Genomic DNA, 16,083 nt, shown 5'->3' with positions numbered 1-16,083 from the left:
ATGCATCAGACCACATCTCCCATTCCAACATAAGTTTTACATCATGAAACCATCTATACATTCAAAATAAATACGAATGGTCTAAATGCCATACACTCCCACTTCTACAAGCCATCTTCGCATGGCTGTACACTTATACATTTCATAAAGTACTCGAAAGACAACAATGGGTAGTCCTATACATGCCATAACAAAATTCACCAAATAGTACCAAAAGAGCCTTTGATAGTGTGGGCGACTTCGACTTCAAGATCCGAGTCCGATAGCTGGAGAACCAAAATCTATAAACAGAGGAGCAATGTACGAGTAAGCAATTTATGCTTAGTAATTTGAGCAAGGAATTCCAGCATGCACAAAGAATAGCACACATTTAGCTAAACGGAATATTTCATAATACGCAATTTACCGATATCAAACTTGCTTCACAACATTAACAACCCTTATGTACATACACAATAAACTAACTTGGCCGAAGGCCGGTAGCTCGTTTATCAACTGAGCGAACATTTATTTGTAAGGGCTCGATTAAATTCAACACATACGTAACATATCCCCATATTGGGATGTTTTTCGAGTATTCGCTGGAATTTTACAGCAAGCTCATTCATTACCAAATCACGTACCTTCGGGATTTAACCGGATATAGCTCCTCATTCAAATGCCTTCGGGACATAGCCCGGTTTTAGTAACTCACACAATGCCTTCGGGACATAACCCGGATTTAACAACTCGCACGAATGCCTTCGGGACTTAACCCGGATTTAATAACTCGCACGAATGCCTTCGGGACTTAACCCGGATTTAATAACTCGCACGAATGCCTTCGGGACTTAACCCGGATTTAGTATCTCGCACAAAGGCCTTCGGATCTTAATCCGGATATATTCACTTAGCACAAAGCCTTCGGGACTTAGCCCGGACAGCATTCAATTAATCATGCACATCTAACAATAATTCATAGCACATTCATATTTCATTTTCGTTTACGAACTCAAACACAAGGCACATATTGTCCTTGCACATTCGGCTCAATAGCCACACATAGAGCATGATTTAATCACATCGAAATTTAAGCTCTCTTACTCAAGAACTTACTCGGGTGTTGTCGAACGATTCCGCTAGCTATTCAACCACTTTTTCCTTCCCTTTATCGGTTTTATTTCCCCTTTGCTCTTGAGCTTAATCAAACAAATAAATTGATTTCATCATTTTAGGCATCAAAAGATGAACACAAGGCACTTAGCCCATATTTATACATTAGACATTAAAGTCTCATACATGCAAAATCATGCATCAACACCACATATTAGCTAATTTCTTGCCCTTGACCGAATATGCATGTCCATTTTTGGGGTCGATTTCAACACTTAATACACACATGTACACACTAGTAAAGCATCCTCCCCCTTTCATCAATTTAACACATGCATTGCTCATTAACATGCAAAGTTACATTCGGCCTTAGCACACATCTTGCTAGCCGATTCTTCTCCATTTAGCAACCAATGCACATATGTGCTCACACAACAAAAAATGCTAAAAAGGAGGTTCAAGAATCATCAAGCCATCATCACATGCATCATTAACAAGCTTCATATTTTGCATGCAATGGCATTAACACAACCTCCACCTAGGCCGAATCTTAACTCATCCTCATGCCTCATCACCACAACATCAAACATCAACCAAGAATGATTCATCCATGGTCAAGTGCCATTTCATCACATAGCAAGATTTAGACCATGGGTTAGGTAGAACTCAAGCTAACAACTAAAACATGCATGCCTCTCATGGAACATCATCAAACATACCTTAGCCTAGCTACATGCATGGCCGAATCTCTTCACCTTTCTTCTTCTTTCCTCCTTAAAATTTTGGCCAAGGATGAACCAAAGGATGAGAAAATTTTCTTTGTTTTTCTTTCTAGTTTTTGGCAAGCATGAAGATGAGAAAGGATGAACAAAATCCCCCCTTTCTCTTGTTTAGCTCACGGCAATGGGGGGACAAACACCACACACACATTTTTTTTCTTTGTTTCCATTTCTTTATTACCCATACTCCTTATTTATTCTTCCACTAACAAAACATGTTTCATGACATGTTTGCCATCCTTCCTTGTCATGGCCGGCCACTACTCATTAGGGGGGGGAATTTGACATGCAAGTCCCCCCTTTGTCCACATGCACTAGTAGGTCCTCACACATTGACCTATCACATTTTAGAATTTTCTCACATAAGTCCTATTGACTAAATTCACATGAAATCAACCAAATTGAAGCTTGAAATTTCACACATTCATAATTACATATTCTACACAATAAGTATCACATTCAAACATTTCGGTGACTCGGTTTAGCGGTCTCGAAACCACTTCCCGACTAGGGTCAACTTTGGGCTGTCACAACTCTCCCCCACTTAAGAAATTTTCGTCCCCAAAATCTTACCGGTAAATAGGTTCGGGTATCGTTCTTTCATCGAGCTCTCGGTCTCCCAAGTAGCTTCCTCGATCCCGAGTTTGAGCCATAACACCTTTACTAGCGGAACTCTTTGTTTCGCAACTCCTTCACTTCACGAGCTAGGATACGCATCGGTTTTCTTCATAGCTCATGTCGACTTGAATTTCAACCTCCGATGGGCTAATTATGTGCGATGGATCAGATCGATAGCGTCGAAGCATCGAAACATGAAAGACGTCATGAATCTTTTCAAGCTCCGGGGGCAAAATCAATCTATACGCAACCGGACCAACTCGTTCGGAGATTTCGTACGGCCCAATGAATCTTGGGCTCAACTTGCCCTTACGGCCGAACCTGAGTATCTTTTTCCAAGGTGAAACCTTAAGGAACACTTTGTCTCCCACCTGATACTCGATGTCTTTTCGTTTCAAATCTGCGTACGATTTCTGACGATCCGTGGATACCTTCAGACTTTCACGGATTACCTTTACTTTCTGTTCAGCATCTCTAATCAAATCAACTCCGAAAATTTTGCTTTCACCGAGCTCGGTCCAAAACAATGGTGTACGGCATTTACGACCGTACAAAGCCTCATAAGGTGCCATCTTAATACTTGATTGAAAACTATTGTTGTAAGCGAATTCAATCAAAGGTAAATACCGTTCCCATGAACTACTGAACTCGAGGATGCAACATCTCAACATATCCTCAAGTATCTGAATTATCCGCTCGGATTGACCATCGGTTTGGGGGTGAAAAGCAGTGCTAAAATGCAGCTTAGTACCCAGAGCTTCTTGCAATTTCTTCCAAAATCGTGAGGTGAATCTCGGATCTCTATCCGACACGATAGAAACAGGTACCCCGTGTAATCTCACAATTTGATAAACGTACAATTCAGCTAGTTTATCCAATGAAAAATCCGTACGTACGGGGATGAAATGAGCCGACTTAGTCAGTCTATCAACAATAACCCATATCGCAACCCTCTTACTTGCTGACAAGGGCAGTCCGGACACAGAGTCCATTGTGACTCGATCCCATTTCCACTCGGGTATCATGATCGGCTGGAGTAATCCTGAAAGCACTTGATGTTCCGCTTTCACTTGTTGACATATTAAACATCTCGAAACAAAGTCGGAGATGTCCCGTTTCATACCATGCCACCAAAATTGACGTTTCAAATCGTTGTACATTTTCGTACTCCCCGGGTGAATTGACATTCGGCTACAATGGGCTTCGTTCAGAATCATCGAAATGAGTTCCGAATTCCTTGGAACACACAAACGATTTCTGATCCTCAAACAATCATCATCATCAATTTGAAACTCCGATTCCTCGTTCGGAAACACTTAGCCCGTTTTGCAACCAATTCATCATCGACTTTCTGAGCTTCACGAATTTGGTGAGTCAATAATGGTTTAGCTTTTAATTCAGCTACTAACACACTGTCTGGTAGAACAGACAAATGCACGTTCATCGCTCGTAAAGCAAACAATGACTTCCGGCTTAAGGCGTCCGCAACCACGTTAGCCTTTCCCGGGTGGTAATCAATGACAAGCTCGTAATCTTTCAACAACTCAAGCCAACGTCTTTGTCGCAGATTCAAGTCTCGTTGAGTCATCAAATATTTGAGACTTTTGTTATCCGAAAATACATGGCACTTCTCACCAAACAGATAATGTCGCCATATTTTTAAAGCAAACACGATGGCAGCTAGTTCGAGATCATGGGTCGGATAATTCCTCTCGTGTGGCTTCAATTGTCTCGACGCATAGGCCACGACTCGACCTTCTTGCATCAATACGCAACCCAACCCAAGTAGGGATGCGTCACTATAAATGACAAACTCTTTACCTGATTCGGGTTGCACCAAAATTGGAGCTTCAGTCAAATGAGTTTTCAGTTGGTTGAAACTTTTCTGACATTTCTCCGTCCACTCGAACTTAACATCCTTTTGAAGTAGCTTCGTCATTGGTGTGGCTATCATCGAGAAACCTTTCACAAATCGTCGGTAATAACCGGCGAGCCCCAAAAAGCTCCGAACTTCAGTAATATTTCTCGGAGGTTTCCAGTCAAGTATGGCTGAAATTTTGTTCAGGTCAACTCGAATACCCGACGCGGATACCACATGACCCAAGAAGCTAACCTCTCTTAACCAGAACTCACACTTACTGAACTTAGCATATAACTGCTTATCCCGCAAAATTTGCAGCACTAGCCTCAGATACCCAGCATGTTCGGTCTCATCTCTTGAATAGACCAAAATGTCATCAATGAACACAACTACGAACTGATCCAAATACGGTCTGAAGATCCGATTCATCAAATCCATAAATACCGCAGGGGCATTAGTGAGCCCAAACGGCATCACTAAGAATTCGTAGTGACCATATCTCGTTCTGAAGGCAGTTTTGGGAATATCTGGATCTCGAATTCGCAACTGATAATAGCCCGATCTCAAATCTATTTTTGAGAACACTGAGGCTCCCTTCAGTTGGTCGAACAAATCATCGATGCACGGCAACGGATATTTGTTCTTTATCGTCACTTTATTCAGCTGACGATAGTCAATGCACAACCTCATGGTTCCGTCCTTCTTTTTCACGAACAATACTGGTGCACCCCAAGGTGAGAAACTTGGTCGAGCGAAACCTCTATCCGTCAGTTCTTGCAACTGAGCTTTCAACTCCTTTAACTCAGTTGGTGCCATACGATACGGAGCTATCGAAATCGGCGTAGTCCCAGGTACAAGCTCAATACCAAACTCTACCTCCCGAACAGGTGGTAAACCCGGTAATTCTTCCGGAAAAACATCCGGGTATTCACAAACCACCGGCACAGATTCGGGTTTCTTTTCTAATTCTTTGTCATCAAGCACATATGCAAGGTATGCTTCGCACCCTTTTCTTACATATTTCTGTGCCAACATTGCTGATATTACAGCTGGCATCCCCTCCAAGTCCGCAGACTCAATTCGGACTACTTCGTTATTTGCGCACCTCAAATCAATAGTCTTGCTCTTGCAATTCACAATCGCATCATGCGCGGTCAACCAATCCAACCCAAGGATAACATCAAATTCATCAAACGGCAAAAGCATCAAGTCCGCTGGAAAACAGGAACCTCGAATTTCCAGGGGACATTTCTTACACACTTTGTCGACAAGCACGTAACGACCCAAGGGATTTGACACCCGAATTACGAACTCAGTAGACTCAATAGGTAAAGTCTTACTGGATGCTAAGGTTTCACATATGTAAGAATGAGTAGAACCGGGGTCAATCAAAGCAATTACATTAGTATCAAAGAGGGTGAATGTACCGGTAATAACATCAGGCGAAGAAGCATCCTCGCGGGCACGTATAGCATAAGCTCTAGCAGGCGCACGGGCTTCGGATCTGGTTATATCATCTCTAGATCCTCTCTGACCACCACCAGCATTGCCCATATTTCCAGATGGTCTACCTCGAGCAGTGGTAGCACCCGGTCTCCCACTCTGATTTGCATTCTGTCCTGACAACCTCGGGCAATCTTTAATGAAGTGGTCCACTGATCCGCATTTGTAACAGGAGCGGTCAGGAAATCTACAACTCCCCGAATGCCATTTACTGCAATATCGGCATTTCGTCCTGTCTCGACGTTCATTCCCAACACTGGCGACCGAAGTGCCTCGTGTACCTACAGGGGGTCGATCACGATCTCGTCCAAAAAGGCCCGAAGTGCCTCTAAACTGGCCCGCATCATCTCGAAATCTCTTCGATGTCTGTTGAAGAGACCTCCCCGAGGATGTTTTACGAAACTCTCCAGTTCCCTCATCAACTCTTTGCTTTTCTTTTCTAAGCTCTTCGGCTTTACAAGCTCGTTCAACAAGTACCACGAACTCTTGTATTTCAAGAACGCCAACGAACATTTTTATATCTTCATTCAGCCCATCCTCGAAGCGTTTACACATAACAGCTTCGGACGAAACACATTCCCGAGCGTATTTGCTAAGTCTAACAAATTTTCGCTCGTAATCAGTAACCGACATGGAGCCTTGCTTAAGCTCAAGAAATTCCTTCCGTTTTTGATCAACAAATCTCTGACTGATATACTTTTTCCGAAACTCAGTTTGGAAAAACTCCCAAGTTACTTGCTCTCGGGGCACAATAGAAGTCAGAGTACTCCACCAATAGTAGGCAGAATCACGTAGCAAGGAGATAGCACACTTTAGGCATTCATCGGGTGTACAAGATAGCTCATCGAGTACCCGGATAGTGTTGTCCAGCCAAAATTCAGCTTGCTCGGCATCATCGCTATCCATAGCCTTAAATTCAGTAGCCCCATGTTTTCGGATTCTGTCAACTGGGGCTTATGTGACCTTATTTGGTCCGTTACCGGCGGTATTGTAGGTGCGGGGGTAGTATTTGTTCAGGAATGGAGGTTGTGGAACAGCCATATTAGTTCGAATGTATTGGTTAAACCAATCATTCATCACGCTATAGAATGCTTGTCTAGCTTCATCATTCTGATTACTAGCATTAGGTTGAGAGTTTGCCGGCACTGTCCCTTGTGCGGGAGCAGGCGCTACACTCTCAAGATCATCAGCTACCTCTCGGTCACGATCGGGATCCATTACTATAAATAAACACATTTACAATTGTCGGAAATCACCACACTATCAAGTAATCACATAAAATGGCATGTATAGCTAGACCCAAAACATTACGGTAGTCCTAGAATCGACTAAACCGTAGCTCTGATACCAATAAAATGTAACACCCCGAACCCGAGACCGACACCGGAGTCGGACACGAGATGTTAACAAACTTTGAAAAAATTTTTTTCCAGACACTGCCCAGTCTGAGTACTAGTCGCTTCAAAAATCATATCTTGAGTTTCACAACTCAAAAATCAGTTTTGTGATTTTTCCCTGAAACTAGACTCATGTCCCCACCTATGGATTTTTTTCTAGAATTTTTGGTCGGGCCAACTAGTACAGTTTATTAGTCAAAGTCTCCCATGTTACAGGGGTCGACTACACTGACCTTTTCCCATTACGACTGGGATATCTCTCTGCACAGAGCTTCAATACTGATGCCGTTTGTTTCTATGGAAACTAGACTCAGAGAGGAATCCATACATATATGGTATGACCCCTAATTATCTCTGGTCAATTTATAGTGAATTTCCAAAGGCGGAACAGTGAATCCAGAAACTATTCTGGCCCTGTTCCACAAGAACCCGAATATCTCTTTCTGTACTGTTCCTATAATTGTTTCGTTACTTCCATATGAAAGTAGATTCATCAAGGTTCGATTACATAATTTATTCACTATTTAATTCCACTCCTACGAATTCTTGTGATTTTTCCAATCCACACCACTGCTGCTATCAGCTTCTGTTTTCAAAGTGAACCTTACCTAATTTGGGGTTTCATGGACCAACTAGGCCTTGTCATACATAAGCCCACATATGATCATACTTAGCCATTCTAGTGGCTGATCATTTGCTCAACACTTCCATTCCAACATAGTTACATCATGAAACCATCTATACATTCATAAATACGAATGGTCTAATGCCATACTCCACTTCTACAAGCCATCTTCGCATGGCTGTACACTTATACATTTCATAAAGTACTCGAAAGACAACAATGGGTAGTCCTATACATGCCATAACAAAATTCAACCAAAATAGTACCCAAAAGAGCCTTTGATAGTGTGGGCGACTTCGACTTCAAGATCCCGAGTCCGATAGCTGGAGAACCAAAAATCTATAAAACAGAGGAGCAATGTAACGAGTAAGCAATTTATGCTTAGTAAGTTTGAGCAAGGAATTCCAGCATGCACAAAGAATAGCACACATTTAGCTAAACGGAATATTTCATAATACGCAATTTACCGATATCAAACTTGCTTCACAACATTAACAACCCTTATGTACATACACAATAAACTAACTTGGCCGAAGGCCGGTAGCTCGTTTATCAACTGAGCGAACATTTATTTGTAAGGGCTCGATTAAATTCAACACATACGTAACATATCCCCATATTGGGATGTTTTTCGAGTATTCGCTGGAATTTTACAGCAAGCTCATTCATTACCAAATCACGTACCTTCGGGATTTAACCGGATATAGCTCCTCGTTCAAATGCCTTCGGGACATAGCCCGGTTTTAGTAACTCACACAATGCCTTCGGGACATAACCCGGATTTAACAACTCGCACGAATGCCTTCGGGACTTAACCCGGATTTAATAACTCGCACGAATGCCTTCGGGACTTAACCCGGATTTAATAACTCGCACGAATGCCTTCGGGACTTAACCCGGATTTAGTATCTCGCACAAAGGCCTTCGGATCTTAATCCGGATATATTCACTTAGCACAAAGCCTTCGGGACTTAGCCCGGACAGCATTCAATTAATCATGCACATCTAACAATAATTCATAGCACATTCATATTTCATTTTCGTTTACGAAACTCAAACACAAGGCACATATTGTCCTTGCACATTCGGCTCAATAGCCACACATAGAGCATGATTTAATCACATCGAAATTTAAGCTCTCTTACTCAAGAACTTACCTCGGGTGTTGTCGAACGATTCCGCTAGCTATTCAACCACTTTTTCCTTCCCTTTATCGGTTTTATTTCCCCTTTGCTCTTGAGCTTAATCAAACAAATAAATTGATTTCATCATTTTAGGCATCAAAAGATGAACACAAGGCACTTAGCCCATATTTATACATTAGACATTAAAGTCTCATACATGCAAAAATCATGCATCAACACCACATATTAGCTAATTTCTTGCCCTTGACCGAATATGCATGTCCATTTTTGGGGTCGATTTCAACACTTAATACACACATGTACACACTAGTAAAGCATCCTCCCCCTTTTCATCAATTTAACACATGCATTGCTCATTAACATGCAAAGTTACATTCGGCCTTAGCACACATCTTGCTAGCCGATTCTTCTCCATTTAGCAACCAATGCACATATGTGCTCACACAACAAAAAATGCTAAAAAGGAGGTTCAAGAATCATCAAGCCATCATCACATGCATCATTAACAAGCTTCATATTTTGCATGCAATGGCATTAACACAACCTCCACCTAGGCCGAATCTTAACTCATCCTCATGCCTCATCACCACAACATCAAACATCAACCAAGAATGATTCATCCATGGTCAAGTGCCATTTCCATCACATAGCAAGATTTAGACCATGGGTTAGGTAGAACTCAAGCTAACAACTAAAACATGCATGCCTCTCATGGAACATCATCAAACATACCTTAGCCTAGCTACATGCATGGCCGAATCTCTTCACCTTTCTTCTTCTTTCCTCCTTAAAATTTTTGGCCAAGGATGAACCAAAGGATGAGAAAATTTTTCTTTGTTTTTCTTTCTAGTTTTTGGCAAGCATGAAGATGAGAAAAGGATGAACCAAATTCCCCCTTTCTCTTGTTTAGCTCACGGCAATGGGGGGACAAACACCACACACACATTTTTTTTCTTTTGTTTTCCATTTCTTTATTACCCATACTCCTTATTTTATTCTTCCACTAACAAAACATGTTTCATGACATGTTTTGCCCATCCTTCCTTGTCATGGCCGGCCACTACTCATTAGGGGGGGAATTTGACATGCAAGTCCCCCCCTTTGTCCACATGCACTAGTAGGTCCTCACACATTGACCTATCACATTTTAGAATTTTCTCACATAAGTCCTATTGACTAAATTCACATGAAATCAACCAAATTGAAGCTTGAAATTTTCACACATTCATAATTACATATTCTACACAATAAGTATCACATTCAAACATTTCGGTGACTCGGTTTAGCGGTCCCGAAACCACTTCCCGACTAGGGTCAACTTTGGGCTGTCACACATATGACCCTATTTCAGTTCAAGAAACTCTTTTCGCTTTTGATCAATGAACCGTTGACTGATGTATTTCTTTCTAAACTCAACTTGAAAGAATTCCCAAGTAACTCTTTCTCTCGATACGACGGACCCCAAAGTATTCCACCATTGATATGCAGTGTCTCTTAGTAGTGATATGGCATATTTTAAACACTCTGCCAATGTGCAAGAAAGTTCATCAAATACTCTGATAGTGTTTTCAAGCCAAAACTTGGCTCTCTCAGGATCGTCGTCAACATTAGCTCTAAACTCTTTGGCTCCGAGTTTTCGAATCTTATCAACTGGCGGCTTATTCAATCGTAAAAGTTCCACACCTTAAGAAGCTACGAGTACCAGTTGGGGATTAGATCAGGATAGAGGTTGCTGAACAATCGGGTTTGTTCGAACAAACTCCGTAAACCACTCATTCATCATCTGGAAGAAGGCTTCTTTAGCCTTTCCTCCCTGGCTACCTGATACAGGTCTCGACTCTGATTGCACTACTCCGTGAATGGATGCAGGCGCAACATTATCAGCTACAACTCGATTGGGATCCATTTACTATATGAAAACACGAATTAAAACTGTCAAGAGATATCACATTATCACAGGTTATGTATAGCATGTATAGCTAGACTCTCAAATAAGCTACATTAGTCCGAGAATCGACTAAATCGTAGCTCTGGTACCAATAAATGTAACACCCCTCACCCGTATTCAACATCGGAATAGGGTTACAAGCATTACCAAACGATTTATACAATTACACATACATTTTCAAGTTTCAAAATAATCATCATTCAACAACATACATTTCATCCTTAGTATAAGCCTACGAGGCCTAAAACATGTATTCGTGGTGGTTCAGGACTAAACTGATAACTTAGGAAACTTTTGGAACACTTAGAAAATTTTTGCAAAATACAGGGGACACACGCCCGTATGGCCCGACCGTGTGATGACACACCCGTGTCATAGGTCGTGTGGACATTCGAAATGGGATCACATGGCCGTGACTTAGCCCGTGTCTGACCCCGTGTAACTCTCTGACTTGGGTCATATGGCCAACACAAATACCCATATGGCTAGCCCATGTGCCCTAAAAATGGCCACATACGCCGGTGTGCCAGGCCGTGTGCTAGGCCATGCCAAACCTGTAGGGTATACTAACTTATACCACACGGCCAATTCATACACCCGTCTGCTAGACCATGTGAAACATACTGACTTGATTTGTAATTCAACACCAAGGGACACACGGCCGTGTAACTTGACCGTGTGTCACACACGGCTGAGACACACACCCGTGTCTCTGCCCATGTGGACAAAAATGGGCTATTTACCAAGCCATCTTGCCACCCAAATTTACACACACTTATACCAATTAAAACATGGCATAAATATGCATTCAAACCAATTAAAACAAGCCTAATTCATGCTAGTTCTATATCATCATCCACAATACACCCAAATAACAAAATAGGCCATTCCATAAATACCAAATTCACATTCATAATTCAACTAAATGGGCACTTTCAACATGCATCATTTTGGCCAAACTCACAAGCATGTAACTTCTCAAATATCAACCATTCACCACAAGACTTAATATAGCAATTATCAACACAAGAAAAAGGCTATTTGCATATATATTTACACAACCAAATCAACCAACATAAGCCAACTCACATGGCTATATACAAAACCAAAACATTAACATTTACAAGAAATTTCAAATGACCAAATTCATTATCAAACTATATATCAAAATGACCATAATCCTATACATGCCATATACTTAAAACACTTACAGCATGTTTGGTTGGCTATAATGCTAAACCATTACAGGTGAATTCAGTGGCCCATCCCTATTCCATTGTTTGGTTGGTTGTAATAGGCTATTAGAGCCCTATTCTATACAGCCTTATTCAAGGCAAAACTGGCGTTTACCATTCGGCACTCTATCCACGGAATACCCATTCAGCGTGTGTGAGTTTCAACTTTACCCTTCTCCCTCTTTTTCGTTCTCACGTCTGAAGCAACTTCTTTTTTTCATTCTTCCCATTTCCTTCCAACCTTCTCCTCTTTTTCATTGTCACATCTTAATCATCTTCTTTTTTTCATTCTTCTTCCCATTTCCTTCCATCCATCTCTCTCTTTTTCATGCTTCTATCCTGACTAACCCTTTGACAAACCCTATTGTTTAGTTTTATTTTTCCCTTTGCTCTCGTCTAGTTTCCTGTGAAGGCTAAAATGGCTCTTTTCTTTCACCTACCCACACTTTCAAGCTTCCAACTTTCCCAGAAGCCCCAAGGCTGAAACCGAGGAGAAGACATTACAAATACTAATTTGGGATTCCATCCTCAGTTTTGGCTAATACCCTTTCCAAGGTATAAAGCTCTCTTTATTAATTTCATCATTTTATTTCAAGCTTTATGTCATTAGTTCTGATATGGGTTACTTTTATTCGACTCTTTCATGCTCAAAATTTGGTCCTTTTTGAGTAAATTAGTCGATGCTTTTGATTAGTTTGATAGTGGGTACCATATCATATGTTTCTTTTATGTGAAACACTATTTTGCTCCTTTGAATTTGGAACTGGTAGACTGTTGTTTGCCTTTAGTCTGCTATATATATATATATGCTATTGAAAAGTTATTGGCGTTTGTGCTATTTTTTATCCTATCCTTTTACTATTGTCAGGCTTTTCTTCTTTTCTTTTTTCTATTGGTTTTCAACCAGAACATATACTTGTTTTCTTTAGAGTGTTGAAGAAAAGATTGCTCGGCATGAAAAAGATGGGACAGTAGTAACAAGGTGCGCTTTCTAGGCTTTGGATGTAAGAGCTTATCTTCATCTATATTTTTCATGATTATCATCATAATGTCCTTTCTGTTAATTTTATTGTGATTCTATTTCAATGCTTAGTTTTTGTACTGTTTTATGTGTTAAACCTGGTTCTGTGGTTTGCTTCTGCTTGTAACATTCTCAGTTCTACTTTTTGACATTTTCTGCTTAGATATGTATATGTTTCTTTGGTTAGTTGTAATCATGATTATTTATTATTATTATTATTATTGTTGTTGTTGTTGTTGTTGTTGTTGTTTTTTAAGTGTTTTAGAGCATGAAGTCATTCCCTCAATGAGAAACGGGTTACCATTCTTCTTATTAGAAAAATGATGGGAAAACGTTGAAACTTGTTTGTTGCAAGAAACATTTGAGTATGATGGGGAAACAACTTAAACCAATAATGGTCTTAGTATGTTATTTCTGAAACAAATCAAGAAGGGAATGGGATGTTTTATGAGGTAAAACCATAAAAGGTGTCATAAGACAGATTGCAGGGTATCACTCCCTTCCGATTATACTCTTTATTTATATATAGATGCGACTTTTTTAGAAAAGGGTAACAAATAGGAATGAGCTGGTAAATTTTAGTATCATTCATCATTTCACATCAGCCAGTTTGTTCGATTCAATTCATGCATTTCTAAAGATACTATTATGAAGCTGTTAGACTTGCATCACGATATGATCTTTCTTGTACTTCTATGCCTTTGTTTGAGAAATTTTCTCTTATCCTTTTAGGGAGATAGTAGTGCAATTCAATGCTGATGTGGCGGATGGAATGCCCTGGAAATTTGTTCCAACTCAAAGAGAGGTTCTTAACTTCTCTGTTGTTTTGGGGTACTGTAGAGTGCTTCTTTTATCAATTATTTTCTTTTTTTTCTGCTAGGTGAGAGTCAAGCCTGGAGAAAGTGCTCTTGCTTTTTATACTGCTGAAAACCGAAGTTCAAAACATAACTGGTGTCTCTACTTATAACATCACCCCAATGAAGGTACTGATACTTACTCATGCTCCATTATGAAATTTGGATCTTTGAAATTTGTTATTTCTAAAGTTAAGTTATTGGTGTTTGTTTAGATCTTTGTCAACCTCTCAAACGTTATTTGGTTGTGTGAGCCGTTAGGCTTTTTAACCATTTCTTGCTAGCTTAGGTTTGACTTGTGCTGTTTAGGCTTGAATTATGTACATGATTTAGTAGTCTTCCTTTCAATATTATTGTTCAAATAATTTACTCTTTGTCATATCCTTGTTACTACATTTCTAGTTTGGATTAAGAAAATTGCCTGCTGAGCTCTGCTTCTTATTTATCCTCTTGTACATGTCATAGATTCCATGACATACACTTCCTTTTCTCTTTCTCACTCCGTGTCTAAATTTATTTCTAGAATTTTTCAGTGGAACCCGCATGAGTCTATGCCTAACCTCTTATAAAGCATGTTTGAAGGTTTCCGGTATCATTATTTTATATTTATAGTTTGCCATTGGGGCTTCTAGGTGTCACAATAAGAGAATCTGCAATATTGTTTTTCTAATGGTCTTAGCCAGGAAGAGTCTGTATTGCAACTATTAATTTAATCAGAATATTTCTTGATGAGGGTATCTTCAAGTTTGAGATAAAATTATTGCAATCAACTCTTGTTTTAATTTTCCTTTTGCAAGAAAAAAAGGAAATAATATTTATGTAAGATAGGCCTAAAATATCCAATAGCTAAGATAGAATTCCAATCCTGAAGATGGGCCCGTGAGGCAGGTTAAAGCTCACTTTCAAACCACACAGTTGTTTTCATATGTTTGTGCCAATACTTGGCTTTCTTTATCCTCTAATTTTTTTTATTTTTTATTTTACATAGTTTGATTATCCTTTTCTAAAAATTGGATGACCAAAGAAACATTAGGTGAAATACAATAAGCTTGTTATGAGATGATAAGCTAGAAAGTGGAAGCAAAAAAACCTTTAGGGCGAAAAAATTGATTACATTGGAACACATTAACTTACTGGTAATGTTTGTCATTATCATATCACAAGCCTTAAAACTTTGACTCGGTTTCTTGCTTGTTCGTGTTCCTCTTCAGGCTGCTATTTATTTCAATAAAATCCAGTTCTTTTGCTTTGAGGAGCAGCGTCTTCTTCCTGGAGAGCAGATTGACATGCCTGCAAGTCTTTTTATTGTTGAAAAGGCAAAACTTGTTGGTGATCGTCAACTAACCTGTACTTTCTTGCAGGTTTTCTTTTACATATATCCTGAGTTTGAAACAGATGCCCGAATGGATGGTATAAACAACCTGATTTTATCATATACTTTTTTCAAGGTTTCCTAAGAATAGAAGGGGGATATTTAAATTCATAGTGAAAATATAATATCATTCACATGAGAATAAAAACTATTGGTTAGGATCCCATTTTCATATACCAGGAGAAGAAGGAGAAGAAACATTCTTTTGTCGTAATTATTTTATTATTACAGTCTCCTTTCACCTCTTTATGGAGGAAACAGTCTATTTTTGTACCAGGCTCCTCCCTCTTCATACCAAGGAAGTGCAGAACTTGTGTAAAATCCTTGGTTGTTCTAGTATGGAGTAAATGCGATGTCACTGTCTGTATGTGTTTTATCTACTATGGAGTTCCTATCACTGTTTGTCTGCGTTGGTCGTTATGAGTTTTGAATCATACCAAGTACATACACGAGCATATTCATCGTAATCTCTTAATATAATTCCTAAATCTTAGTGCATTGAAAAAGAAAAAAATGAACATAATCAAATTAACTAAAAATGGTAGGTTTTAGTATATGAGTTAGTAATAAACTAATTTTAATTGCTAATATTTAGTTTTTTATATGATTTGTTTGTGACAACAATAAAGAAAA

General features: G+C 39.7%; 1 pseudogene; it reads left to right on the top strand.

The window, feature by feature from the left end:
- Positions 1–15,847, top strand: part of LOC107960561 (cytochrome c oxidase assembly protein COX11, mitochondrial-like) — a 40,268-nt pseudogene extending 24,421 nt beyond the window's left edge.
- Positions 15,848–16,083: the final 236 nt, after the last annotated feature.

This window comes from Gossypium hirsutum, chromosome A05 (genome assembly GCF_007990345.1).
Source record: "Gossypium hirsutum isolate 1008001.06 chromosome A05, Gossypium_hirsutum_v2.1, whole genome shotgun sequence".
Taxonomy (NCBI): domain Eukaryota; kingdom Viridiplantae; phylum Streptophyta; class Magnoliopsida; order Malvales; family Malvaceae; genus Gossypium; species Gossypium hirsutum.
Note: the sequence above shows the minus strand (reverse complement) of the source record. Positions and strands in the feature narration are given on the sequence as shown.